Below are 14,703 nucleotides of genomic sequence, written 5' to 3' on the forward strand. Positions count from 1 at the left end.
AGCCCGAAATCGCGGTCTTGGATGGCGCATGGCGATGAGGCGCACGCCTCATCGCCATGCGCCATCCACGCCATCCATACGCCATCCACTCTAACGCATACGCCATCCACTCTAACGCAAACGCACACCGCTTGCGTTTGCTTCTATGCGCAATACTAAAACTCTCCAGTAAGGTACAATCCCATACCGGCTGCAGCACTACGTTGGGACAGTGAAGAGTGCTGTTTACATTCGGAAACGATATTTCGCGAGCCATGATCGCGAGCAGTTCCGCCATGCCCGCTGAGCAGGAGAATCGGGGGACACTCACTAGAGCGCTCCCCGTTTCCGCCGCGGGAGGGCGAGCGTCGAGTTGGAGACGCGAATATAAGAACCCTCCGCTACATTACCCGTACCTATTCGCTAACAAGTCGGAACTTTTGCTACGCGAAAAGAAGAGGAGTTTCGCAGAGGAGACAGTAATGGCACTGACGTGTTCTAAAGCGAGGGAACTCTCCCCAATGTTAAGGAATGACTCTAATAAAGAGGTTCATGATACCGCACCTCGGTACCTCTGCTCGAAACTTTGCCAGTCTATTGGCATATTACGCAGGCTTAGATTACTTCTTCCATGTTGGTTAAAACGTCAATTATATTACGCATTGTTATACTCTCACCTAAACTATTGTCTACTTATCTGGGGCACAACAGGAACTACGAAGTTTAACAGGTTACTTGCCCTACAAAAGAAAGCGATTCGATGCATAGACAATTTAGATTTTTGCGCTCACACCCGCTCTTTCTTTCTCCATACACAAGATTTTTACAATTCAGCAACAATATAACTTCAAATTCGCCTTATTAATTTATAAAGAGATAAAAAAAACGGCGGGTCCTCGTCTATAGATATATATCCAAGGAAAATTACGACATATAATTTACGGCATGAGTTATTCCTTCAGGAGAGAATTCCCACAAATTACGGGCCACAGAACTTGAGCTTTTTGGCTCCCAAATATTTAAACAAATTTTCAGAAGTATTACAGTTTATAAAGTGCTGCTCTTCTTTGCGGAGCTTTAAAAAGAAAATAAAAGCGTACATTTTTACGCTCTCGGCTTAAATATTGGGCCGCTGCTTCATGCTCTCCAGATTCAGATGATTACTATTTTATGCATTCATTTACGAATCGATTTAAGGCAAATCCTCCCTGTTTTTGTCTGGTTGTTTTTATTTTGTGTTTAATTTGTGTTTTGTTTGTGTTTAATTTATGTCAAAACAGTTTCTGTGAAAATATTTTTACCTTGAATTTTATATGTATGACTTTCACACTGCTGCTGCGACTGCTGTAGCGCTGAAAAGGGGAATGGAGCCTCGTCAGGTAGCTTAGGCGACCATTTGCTCCTCCCTCCCCGACATTTCGTATGTCAAATAAACTTCAATTCAATTCAATTCAAGTGCGTGTCACATATACTACACCTTTTGGGGGAACACTTGAACAGCCCAAATATCGGAGTACGTGTAGACCCGTTGGTGTGGTGCACATGTGCACCTTTTTCTATAGAAATCTCACACGAAGGGAACACAGGTGCACCCCATTCAATGGTGTACGGCTACACCTCTTTCTATACCCAATGAAATGAAAGGGAACACAGGTGCACCCCGTTCGAGGGTGTACCATTGCACCGCTTCATAAACCCGCCTCACTCAAAGGGAACCCAATTGCACCCCGCTCAATAGTGTACCATTACTCCCCTTTCTACACCTACTGCCCTCAAAGGGAATACAGGAGCACCCCGTTGAATAGTGTACTGTTACGCCTCCTTCTATACCCACTGAATTCGAAGAGAACACAGATGCAATCGATTCAAAGGTGCATGGTCACACCACTTTATGCACCCGCCTCATAACTGACTTCATAAACCTATTTAAGACATCAAAGAAACCTCTAAAAATGTATGTGCCCCGGTGATTGCAAAAAGGCCGGTAAACGGACACACGGGAAGTTTTCAAATCTCACAGCTCTCAACTCGTGTCGCAAACTGAGTCCAGGGTCGCTAAACTTTTCAAGCACAACTTTGTGCCCGAAGTTTGCGGAACGCGCTAATTGGACTCTCGCGACGCTGACGTCGCGCCGAGCGAGATGTCAATCATTCGAACGCTCATTTTTTTGAGAGAGGCAGAATGTAGCAAAGTTCATCGAGGCGCGCGTGAGCGGCGCGAGGAGCCCGTTGATTGAACGGCTTCGCCGATGACGTAGCGCCCATTTGTTCCTACATCCCTAAGCCAAGCTAAAATTAATGCTTTGCAGATTGTCCCTAGACGACCTGCTGACGCTCAAGATCCCTCCGAAGTTTGTGTAAAAAAGAAACCTCGTTTGTCGAAGCTGTCGCTGACGTCAAAGTGACGTTTCCGAACTTTGCGAGAGCCGTGGTTTGAGCTCGAGATCTTCGCTTCGGATCGAGACGAAGTTAAACTTTGTCAACATGGCGGTGCCGTGCGCTGCGGCCAAGCTCATCTTCCGCCACCGTCGGCGTCGCTACTGAGACCGCTGGGGACGCCTTTCAACTCCCCGACGACGACTTTCGGCGACAGTACCGGCTATCGAAAGCCGTTGTCCGTTGACTCTGCGACGAGCTTCGTTCGCCAGCTCGGACCGTGGAACAACAAGTTCTCTGCGCGCTCCGGTTCTTCGGAACCGGTAGCTTTCAAGGCATGGTGGCGACTGACGAGCACCTGTCAGTCTCCCACATGACTGTGAGCCGCGCTGTCAAAGTTTTTGCAACTGCCATCGTTTTTTGTTGTTTATTTCTGTAATATACGAAGAGATACCAATAAGCTGGTATACAATTCAGAATGCTGGGAAACAAACAAGAACCGGGGTAATTCTTGAATAGGGTCGAGTCTCCCGGCAGCCGGCAGAATTAGTTGCCCGAAATTCTACTGGCAGTCGTCACTCAGTAGTGGTCAAATCAGTTCATCGAACGAAGTGTCATTGACAGATCGTTTCATCGGCGCGCGATGTAATCACATGAAAGAGATTGTCTTCCGTTAAAGGTATATATACATTAAACATTTTTACACCTTTATACATGTAAGTGCGGTGTCCCGTAACTAACACCCTAATAAGTGCAGCGATGGACCTTATAAAAGAAATGTGAACCTCACACATTTAAAAATGTGCGATTCTTTAAACGCGTTTCTTAAAACCTGTGATAATGCACTACACGTTTTTATAGAGATGTAAAACTACAATACCCCTTCTCGTCACGCTATACATTGAAGTGGGGTGTCCCATAACTAACACCCTAATAAGTGTAGCAATAGACCTTATAAAAATTGTAAACCTCACACCTTTAAAAATGAGTGATTTTTTAAACACGTTTCTTAAAACGTGTGATACTGCACTACACCTTTCTATAAAGATGTAAAACTACAATACCCCTTCTCGTCAGGCACGTAGACAAGGGGGGGGGGGGGGCATGAGGCCCGCCCCCCCCCCCCCCCCCGGAATCTTCCATTTTGCTGGGGCCTCCTCTCCTCCCTCCCCCTCATAGAGCACTTTGTCATCGGCGCCACCCCCCCCCCCCCCCCCCCCCCTCCGCCTTAAACAAAATTCTGGCTACGTGCCCGCTTCTCGTCAAGGTGTAATTACCACAGTACATTTCTTTTTTGGGGTGTACACAGTGGTCCGGGACCCAATAATATGACAACAAATAAATTACACAAACGAGTCGCCGCAACAGCACGTTGCTTCTTGGCGTGTGTCGAGGCAATATCGGCCGAAAACCGGCTTCAATATTGACCGGATGTACAGTTTTGCGCCTCGTCCCGACATCCGGCAGGTATGGGTGTACCGATGCAAATAAACAATTTATGTCTAATAACACTGGCACCACTGAATTCTTAGGAGGCTAGATCGCGGATAGAGGCCTGTATTGCTCGGGTCGAGCGGCACCACCGGCAGTCATCGCTTGACACGATCTTATGCATGCTATAGGAGAAACGGAAAAACTCAATTTTATTACGTTAGTAGGTTGTTCTCTACCATAAAACTCTATCGGGTTTCCGCAAATAACAGTTAATATTGTGGGCAAGAATATTAAACGCGTTAGAGTACAAATCTTGTTTAACTAAATGTTGTGTGGTTGAGGGTCCAGGGCGACTTTGTTGGGCGTTAACTGTGATGTGTTTAATAAGACAAGGGCTACCGAGAGTTATTGTGGAGTCATCCGTGCTTTCGGAGCCATCAAAGCTCAGCAAACTATAAGTTAGAATGCCTTTACTGGGGACATTCGCATCGTTTTGACCGCTTGTACATTGTGCTTCATGGTGAAAGCTTTTTCTTTGAAATGCTGTGAGGGCTTCCGTGACAAACTGAAACTCGGAGCGTGCCGTTCAGTCGCTGAACGTGCCATTTATTTAGCAACCGAAGCAAGCGACGTCCGTAAAGTCAATCGTGCTCCGGACAATTTTTTTCAATCGATGTTCAAATGCTTGACGAATGTCTATTTGATCTCCAAGAACCCAACATAATCATCGCAGCACGTCATAAAATGCTCGCCCTCGAGCACCGCGTACAAGCTTCCAATTTTTGCGTGTTTCTCCCTTATACTTGCGTGTATTGCCTCATTGTGTGATAGGCCAAAGCAACAACGACGAAAACGAAGGGAGAACTAGACAGGACGCGGCGTATTGCCTGTCGTCAAGTAATGGCCGCCGGTGAGGCCAGTGACGTGCTCCCGATTCGCGATCCAGACTTGCACTGTGAGAGTTCTAATGCATTACACCCGCCGAGTGCTGCACGGAGAACAGGCCCCGAACGAACTTGCCGAATGCACCGAGTGCAGACTGATGCTGTCGCCATAGATGTTGTAGAAAAGTACCGACCTCAAACCAAAACTAGCGCCTTTTTGTTCGACATGATGGGTGGGAATGCGAGAGTGCCAGTCGCTGCCATCGTTTATCTATATAAACGTTGGTTGCTGCAACGTGGAACTTACATTTGCGATGACTTCCACTTAAGCAACTCGGCTGTCAGAGATATCTACAGACGGCGTAAGTTTCCGAAACCAGCTGACTACAAAACTGCATACACTTGAGGAAATTGATGGCACTGTACGCGCAAGAGCTTGCTTCGTTTTAAGCATAGTATTACGAGTGAACCACTGAAAGGATACGGCTTAAATCTAGTTCCTTGGAACATCTAGCAATACGTTTCGTAAGACTTTTTTATTTCCCTGGTAAGGGCATTGAGAACGAGAGCTTTCTCAAATCAAAATATGAAGGGGCAAGATAGCTGCCGTTCAAATATGACTTTGCTTGAGTCTCGGGCAACGTCTCCATGTTTAGCCTTCACGGACGCTGAGTGAATGCGTCACAGGTTTCTGCTGTGGAAGCTTTGTCGAAAAATTTTCCACTTTTCACCCATACACAAATGATGCTAGATCTGGCGGCCTCTGTGGTTGTCCTGGGCCTTTCATTACACACTGGTAGGTTTCAGCGTCTGTACGGCTACAAAACGACTCAAATTTTGCAAATAAAACACGGGCCGTCGATTCCTCTCTTCGTAAAATATCAGATGTTTACAATTCAGGCTCGCGTTTGAGTTTGTGGACCGCGGGACGGGATTTCGAGCAGAAAACCAACTTTTTCTTTCAGTTCCACTGTGCGAATGCCGCATCGTAGCAGACGAACTCTCGTCGTCTGCTCTCGCTTCTCGCCTGGGCGAGGCATGACGGGATTCTCGGCTCTAGAGAGCTCAAAGACAACGTACAGCGAGCGGCGTGAACGCTCGCCTCCCCACGTTGTCTCATGCTCTCGTGTACCGCCTAGGGATCGCGGGGGAGTTTTCGTCAAAAGTTGCGAAGTTGAGCGCCCGAAGGGTGGAGGAAACTTTGCGGCGTTCTTTTGGTAACTCCCCCCGCTACGTCAAAAAACGAAGAATGTTTTGCTCTACGAGTTTAGCTACCCTGGGATTCTTTCTCCATTTTAGTGGCTTTGAGAAAAAGCCTCCTGTACTGAGCCGGCGACTATTTGAGTTCCAAGAGAACTCGCTCCTTAACGCACCGTAATCACTCGCTTCGCCGACAGGCAGTCTATTCACCAGCGCCCGCATGCGCTCCGTAAAATAAGGTCGCACGAGCCAGCCCCTCAAGCGCTCAGGCGCCTCATATGTGGCAAAAACCTTTTTGACACCGTCGAACCAGCTTGGTATGAGCAGTTTGGACGACGGCATTTTTGTCAACACACCCTTTATGAGCCTGGAAAAGCTAAGTACCTCCTTCCTCAGGTTGCATTCTGCGCCGCTTCAATTGGTTCCGCGTCTGTTTTCCGCACTCACTCGCTCTAGTTCAAGTTCTAGACACACCAGCCGTTCGTTTTCCTTTACGAGCTCGATTTCTCTTTCCATCAGTGACCTACTCGATCGGCCTTCCCGGAACCCTTCCTCGTGCGTCCCCACGGTCGCCACTGTTCTACTCTAAGGTGACAGTTCACCTCGCTCGTCGACACTGTTATCATTAGTTCCATCCCGATCCAACAAGGTAACCGGCCTACGTCGTTCCACACTACGTAGCTCCATGGCGGGCACCAGTCAAAATAATCACCTTACCTTTGAAGGTTGACAAGCCCCTATGGCAAGCGCACGCAGTCTGTAAATCGGAACAGTCCGGCCCGATAACGGTGTCCGAGTCGTGTAGACGCTTCGCAGGGTTGTGAGTCTGCAACACTACCGAAGCCCCGTCGACGCGAAGTCTTAGCGTTCGAAGTCTTCTTCGTTAAACACGGCTGCTGAGGCCCAGGAACTTGCCGCTTCTCTTCTTGTTGAATGGAGTCGCTGTCCGCTGAATCTGCTGGGTCGCTCCAGCCGGCAGAGCCCGCTGACGCAACCCTGTCGACTGCGCCAGTGAAGGTTGGTTCTTTTCTTACGATTGCGTCAGGGACCCGATGACTGAGAAAGTCGATGGTCTGCGGATGTTGGGGGCCATAAAAACGACTGACTGGACTCCATCAAGGAGAGAAAAATAAAAAGAAACGTCTATTTATACAGTACAGATCAAATCGTAGCCCAACCGCAGTTCTTCACAACCCTAGAGTGTCTTCAACCTTTTTTTCGTTTTTCTTCCCCAATGTCTCGCACAAGCCAGAGAGAGAGAGATGAATCGTTTTATTAAAACAATCGGAAATCCGGCTGGAGTTAGTCTTGCCACTAGGCCGACATTGTCCCACGCGCGAAAGGAAAAATATAAAATTAAATTATTGAGAAGATAAAAAGAAAGGGGATAGATATGAGAAGATTAGAGGAGGTATTAAAGTTAGTGGTCAGAAATTTCCACTGTTGTCTTTGTCACGTTTGTAGTATATGAGCCCTTTACAGTTGAGTGTGTAGGCCAGTGGCTCGGAAGAAATTCAAAAATAATCTCTGAAGTAATTTCCTCGTAGCACGAGTACCAGAAGGAAATATAAGTTGTGCTGTGTCCTGTATCACAAATTTGTGCTTTCTCAACTCAGCCGAGAATGTTTTTCTTTCCTCTTCAAACTTTTGACAATCGTCCGGCATGTGATTGAGGTCTTCGGTCACTCCACATTTGCTGCAGGTATCGGTATCTCGCTTCTTCCAGCGGTGCAGCAGTTGGCCTGTACGTGCACTCCCTGTACGTAAACGGAAAAGCAGAGTGGCGTCTGCGCAGCGGAGATTTCGGGTTAAGCACGGCTGAACCGGAGAGGAGTGGCCTATGGATAGCGAGCATATATGGTCGTATATAGTTTTGTAGAAATTTCTAGTATCTTCTGTGGTCTTAATGCTAGCGTGTAAATTATGAGCTGCGGAAGCAAGTTGATCCGCTTTTTCGTTGCCTCGTAGCCCGATATGTGCCGGTACCCACTGATAGTAAATTTTGAAACCGTTCACTTCCAGTGTTTTTGTAGTTAATTTAGCTACCGTTGCTGCTTTCGACGTTTCTTGGGGTCTTTGTAGCTGTTGGAGAGCAGCACGAGAGTCTGTTAGTAAAACCACATTTTGTGGTGTGAGCTTACTTATCATACTGAGAGCTTCTACAATCGCATACATTTCAGCTATTGTTGGCGATACCATCTTATCGAGTCGTCCACTCCATTCAAGTTGTAAACTAGGCATATAGAAAGCGGAAGTGCCGCTTCCTCTGGTACGATTTACTGACCCGTCTGTGTATACTTGTAGACAGTCAGCGTATGTTATCGAGATATATTCAATTGTTTTTTGCTTGATTACTGTTACATTTTCGCTCATCTTATTGCGTACACCCGGAATGTGGCAGGTGCACTTTGGGCAGTAGTTGTTCCAGGGGGGGGCGATGGTTTAACACTATTTCGATCATGAGAAATGTCAGGTGTCCATCCAAGGTGTTGAAGAGTTTGTCCAGAAATATGAAGACGCGATTGTTGCCTAGCTTTAAGTCGTCGCAACAGGTCTCTTCCTGCAGGCGTGGTACTCAAACGTACGTGCTGAGAAAGAAGACTCTTGGTTGCTAGCAGCGGTAAATTGAAAGCACGAGCTTCTTTGTATACATTTTCATTTTTTGTTGACCTTGGAACTCCGAGGCAAGTGCGCAGGCCTTGTCTATGTATGCACTCGAGCATTTGGGAATCTGTTGATGACACCTTAATGAATGGCAAAGAATATAATATACGATTTACAATAAGGGCTGAATGCAGACGCATCATGGATCTTGGTGAGTTTCCCCACGACTGTCCTGCGACTCTACGAATTGCGTTTCTTGCTGTCAGTGTAGATTTCTTTACGAGCATAGCTTCTGCATGCCAGTTAAGCCTAGAGTTCAAAGTGATTCCTAAGAATCTGTGTTGTCGTTCGCGACGTATCGGTGTATTGTAAAGTGTGAGGTCAATTTTGGTACTACGTCGGGTTTTTCCCAGCAACAGAATGAATGCAGTTTTTTCGAGTGAGAATTCTAGGCCAGAATCATTGAGATAATTGCTTGGTGCGGTGATGGTTACTTGAGCGGCGTTTCGAAGGCCATGGTACCTGTACCCTGAAACCCAGACGCATATATCATCTGCATACACTGACATATTAATGGGAAGAGTGTACTTAGGAAGGCATGCTGGTAATCTTGCCAAAACAATGTTGAACAAAATGGGCGATAATACGCTTCCTTGTGGTAAGCCTCTAGTACATCTGCGAGTAGTGCTGAGAGACGGACCAAGCCGAACCCTGAGAGTTCTGTTGGTGAAGACGCTTTTCAGAAATGTTTGGAACTTCCCTGTTATGCCGATGTCTGTCAATTTTTCGAGAACTACCGCTGGTTCAACATTATGGTATGCTTTCGAGATATCGAAAAATACCGCCAAAGTTGATTTTTTGTTAGATTGGTTGTGTTCGATCGAACTAATTAGGTCTAAGATGCTGTCTTGAGTCGATAGCCCGCGTCTGAATCCTGTCATTTCGTGCGGCAAAAGATTTTTAGTTTCAAGCCACCATGTGAGTCCAGCATGTATCATCCTTTCCATGAGCTTCATCACGCAGGAGGTGAGAGAAATGGGGCGGTAGGATGATGGTGCGTCGTGTGGTTTTCCTGGTTTGTGTATGGGTACAACCCAAGCTGTTCTCCATTCTTCTGGTATGATACCTGATTCCCATACAGCATTAAAAAACTCTAGTAGCTCTTGTAGCCGCTCAGCTGGTAAATTTTGCAGCATCTGGTTTGTGATTCCGTCTGGTCCGGGGGCACTTTTCCGCTTAGTTGATTTTAACGCGAACGTTAATTCTTCAATGTTGAAGTCCGTGTCCAAGGGAGACGATCTGGTCACAGCTTCATACACCTTGTCGGTCTGGTCTTGGGTCGAAAAAAATTGGTCCGCAAATTTCTCCGCTGCTTCCCTCAGATTTGTTCCGAGGCGAAATGCCATCGAAGCATGTGAAAGGCGTAAATCACGTTTGCCTGTAAAAACATCGAGTATTCTCCAAATCTCAGTACCAGGTTTGTTGGCATCAGCTGTAGCACATATGTCATCCCAATGCTTACGTTTTGTTTTCTTGGCATAGCGGTTCGTAAGTGCATTGATTCTGTTTAAATTAGTTTTGCCAGTGCTGGAGTATTTTCGCTGGATCTGTCGTTGGGCCTGTCTTCGGGCTGCACAAAGATTAAGCAACTTGAGATCAGTTCTGGGTAGTGCTCTGGTAGTCGTATCTTAATAGTAGCCTTCTCCGCGCTTGTCAATATAGCTTGTAGTATGGGCTCTGTCGACGTTTCCATGTTTGTTCTAAAAGAGTCCCAGTGGGTGACCTGTCTGGTGCACTGTCGAGTCCCACGAAATCCATGTAGATCTATAAATATTGGATAATGATCACTACTCATTGTGTCAGGGTATCGTTTCCAATCTACACACAGGCTTGGTGAGTGGACAGTGATGTCGATGGCGCTGTAAGTGTCAGGTGGTCGAAAAAACGTTGGACTGCCGTCATTCGCCACAGCAAGATTGCATACTTCAAAAACTCTTACCAAAGCCCGGCCGCGCGTATCATCTCTGTTTGCTCCCCAGAGGCTATGATGTGCGTTCCAGTCGCCGCACATTAAAATCGGATCCTCGCAGCGTTGGCAGATTTCTTTTACACAATCTGCAACTTTAATTCCGCCCTTTCCAGCACGGACATACACTGTTACCACACATAAAATCTGATTGTTGAATTTGACACGAGCTGCTATAATCTCCGAATCCTCTGTACATAAGTCAGTGGTGTCAATCTGAAGGTGAGGGACGGCCTTTCTTATAAATAGGGCCGCGCTCCCATTTGGAAAACCGGTCATTGTAGGGTTTCGGTAGCAAAAATACCCTGATATGCTCTGATCCTTTGGCAGACCCGCCTCACTAAATGCAAGTATCGGAATTCGCGTACATTTTAAAAACAATGAAAGTTCCGCATGGCGAAGGTGAAGACTAGCACAGTTCCATTGCATGAGAAAAGGTAAATGTCGTTGTTTGGCTTTTGCGCTGGGTTGACAATTTGAAGAGTCAGCCATGACACTGTTGCAGGTTTCGTGTCATCTCTACTATGGCTGGTTGTAGAAGCATAGCTCCTTGGAGTATGGTCTTGAAAATACCTGGCGGTAGGATAGCGACGAATTTCGACAATACAGAAAAAATGAAACTTATTATGTCTCCAATCGCCATGGATCCTTAATGAGATCTGGTAGTACTCTGAGGGGGTCTGGTATCTGTTACCACTTTGCTATATAAGCGCCTTCCCGTAGCACCTTCACTTGGTACTTGGGCAGCGGGTGCATTTGCTGTTTTTGGGGAAGATGTTACCATGTCGTTGGTCTCTAAAGAAGCTTCCTTCTGCTGTCCAGTGGTTGAGGTTGGGCTTGCTCTCTGTTTTTTCGCCTTGTACTTTGGAGGTCAGTAGCGTCTGTCCACTTCAACGGTGACTTCATCCTCCTTATGAGCTGTGCTCGAGGACGGCATTCCGGGCTCAACAATTTGGCCTTCTGTGGTTTTGATAGGATCTGGGCCGCGGACAAAAAGCTTCTTCTTGGCAAGCGCCTGGAGTCTTGCCTTACAATTAACATAATCGGCTGGATGGTTCCCACCACAGTTGGAACATTTGACAGGTGATTCGCCTTTGCAGTCTTTTGTGGAGTGAGTCCCACTACAATGCTTGCATTTCGCATTTTCCTTGCAATATTTAACCTCATGGCCCAACGCTTGGCAATTGAAGCACCTTGGTGGCGCTTCAACATAGTCGATCACTTCATGTCGAGTAAAGCAAAGGCTTACCTTGGTAGGGCGTTCCGTATTTGGGCAAAAAGAGATCACGACTCGATCCGTTGGTTTGGCTGCTTCACCAGGCTTGCCATATCTCTGGTAGAGACGACGAGCTGCAATGACGCCAATGAGTTCAAGAAATTCTGTCAACTGTGAGTTTGAGTACCAGTCAGGAACTCCCTCGATAAGTCCATTGTTTTGCATATATGCCTTGGGGATTGTTGCCAGAACTGCGATTTCTCCTATAGAGTGAATCTTCAAGAGTCGGTTAACTGTTGCCGGCTCCGTTACGTCGACGAGGAGTCCTCCTTTAGCAGTGAAGCGATGGCGAACAAAAGTTGCGCCAGCGGCTGCCTTCAATTCCTCACTTAGCTTGAGGGGGTTAAGGTGTTGCAAACGGCTGGATTCTTCTGTTGGAGTCAGCAGCACGGGTATACCTGTTGTCCTCTTTCGACGATGTTGGACAAGGGTGAAACTATCGTCGTCATCGTCTGCCTGGGGTTCTTTTCTTGCATCACCGTTTTTGATGTACAGCTTCGCTGGTGTTGTCTCTGGTTGCACGAAGTCATCTTGATCGTCGAATCGCCTTTTCCAATGTATATAAGCTCGCTGACTTGTTAAGGTGGCACTGCTTGTAGTGTCGTTTTCAGCGGCCAGCTCTTGGTCATCCATTGGGTCGGCCTCCAGCGAGGTCATATCTGGTGGTCTAGGTACCCAGTTTGACCCAGGAAGGGATCTTCTGGGCGTCGAGTAGTCCGGTTGTATAAACAGAGCCTCGGAAGGTGGAAAACAAAGGATGCAGTCTCCAAACTTGCCAGAAAATCAAGGAGCCGTTGTCAAGAACAACCTCGACATTGACCACTTCTTTTTCTTTCCTCCGCACAAGCCACAGCCGCGTCAATCACTTTAAAGTCATCACTGAACGAAAAGAAAGACGAAACCGAAACCCTGCGTATATCGCGCCTTTGGACTTATGGTTGTCATTTACGTTGACCTTCATACTTATCTAGACGACACTGCGGTATTCTCCGGAAGTTGGGAAGAACATGTCAATCACCTACGCAAGGTGCTAACGAGACTTTGCGGAAGGTCGGTCTCACCGTTGAAACTGAGAAATGTCAACTCGGGAAGGCGGAAGTTCATTACTTGGGGCATGTTATCAGCCAGGGTTGTCGACGCCCTTCCGAAATCAAGATATCTGTCGTACTGGAGTTCCGACAAGCGATTACTAAAAGGGATATCTGGGAATTTCTGGGCATCGCTGGATATTACCAGCACTACATCCATAACTTCTTTCATAGAGCGACTCCTTCGACAGACGCTCTCCGGAAGAACGATACACAAAACGTGATCTGGGATGACGCTAAAGCAGCAGCCTTTCGGGCATTGAAGGCAGCTTTATTTCAAAAGCCAATGTTAACGGTACCGAATTATAACATGAATGTTGTTGTGCAATATGACGCCAGTAAGGAAGGGATCGGCGCTCTTTTGTCGCAGACAGACGAGCAGGAAAACGAGCGACCTATCCTCTGCATTAGCCGTAAACTCACAGTCCGTGAAGAGGCTTACAGTACCTCAGAGAAAGAGTGCGCCTGTCCTGTCTGGGCAGTGCAGAAGCTATCCTGTTACTTAGCCGGGACAAAGTTTGTCGCGGAAATATGTCACCAAAAATGGCCGCCTGATGCAATGGAGCCTCGCTCTCCAACAGCACGCACTTGAAATGAAGTACAAAGAAAGAAAGCTAACTAAAAAACCCTGATGGCCTAAGTTGGAGCTTCTAGTGTTCAAAAGTTCATAATCGCTCGAAAAAAAAAATGTCATGTGTTTTTTGTACACTTGTTTGACTTTCTGATGGTTTTAGTGGACGCGCTAACGTAATAATGTTTTGTCTTTCATGACTGTTTTAAGGCATGTATTGTACTGCGCCTAACTTGTGACCTCCTGAGCTTGTGTGCCAGGTTAGGGGAAGTATTATTTAAGCTGAGGGATATATCTGCTTTGGTCTGGTAGATCGGGCGAAAGACGCGGAGCGCTCATTGGCGCTGGATCATGGCTGGCTGAGTTCGTATCGCCAATGTTTTTCATGGTGTGACTTGACTTAAAGGGGTACTCCACTGGTTTTTTCATTGTCTCCGATTTGCTTGAACTTTTGCTAAACTAACCCACAAACATCGTGAAAATAGTATCCCAACCATTAGGTCAAAATATTGTTGTTTTTTTTGCAAAGTTATTGATTTTATAGTTTTGGTCCTCACCGTGTTTTTCAAGCTCGAAGTCTCTACTAGCAACAATAAAAAAGTGACGTCAGTGGAAGGCAGGGGTTCACTCTTTGGGCTGTAGATTTTGTTTTAAACTGATTCAAAGCAGTTTCATGGTGTCAAATGAATGCTTGGGAAGCTCGCTGCAGTACCCGCGCTCCAGCACGAAACAAATGATTGGCATATTCTATTTTTTGGCTGCTTGCTCGACTGGCAAGCTTGCCTGCCACTAACGTCACGGCACTGAAAAGTGCGCGTATATTTGAATGTTAGTTTTTGCATCATTTTCATTTGCCGATTTCACAATACCTATTATGAATTTCGCAATTCTAAATAGCATACCGGAGAGAGTAAAGGCCGGGGAGTCAGAAAATATAGCTAGTTAAGGTAGCTCAAAAAATCGGTGGAGTACCCCTTTAAAGGGACACTGACACCCCCAAAAAAATTTTTTTATTTTTTGCCAGGCGCTTTATTATGGTGTCGGAGGACTACCCAATTAATATTTTGCAACAGAGTAGCGTATTTTTTTAATAAAGTCAAAAGGCGCAACTGCTCGAAACCGAAACCGAAACCCGATGGCGGTCGGAGAAGTGGAGAGAAGAGCGTGAGTGGCGGAAGTCACGTAACATCACCCCACCGTGCGTTTTTTTTTTTTTTTTTTTTTCTCCTTCCCGGTAGCAGACGACGCGACATCCGGCGTGCGAT

Source organism: Ixodes scapularis, unplaced genomic scaffold (genome assembly GCF_016920785.2).
Source record: "Ixodes scapularis isolate PalLabHiFi unplaced genomic scaffold, ASM1692078v2 PGA_scaffold5__190_contigs__length_132052651, whole genome shotgun sequence".
Taxonomy (NCBI): domain Eukaryota; kingdom Metazoa; phylum Arthropoda; class Arachnida; order Ixodida; family Ixodidae; genus Ixodes; species Ixodes scapularis.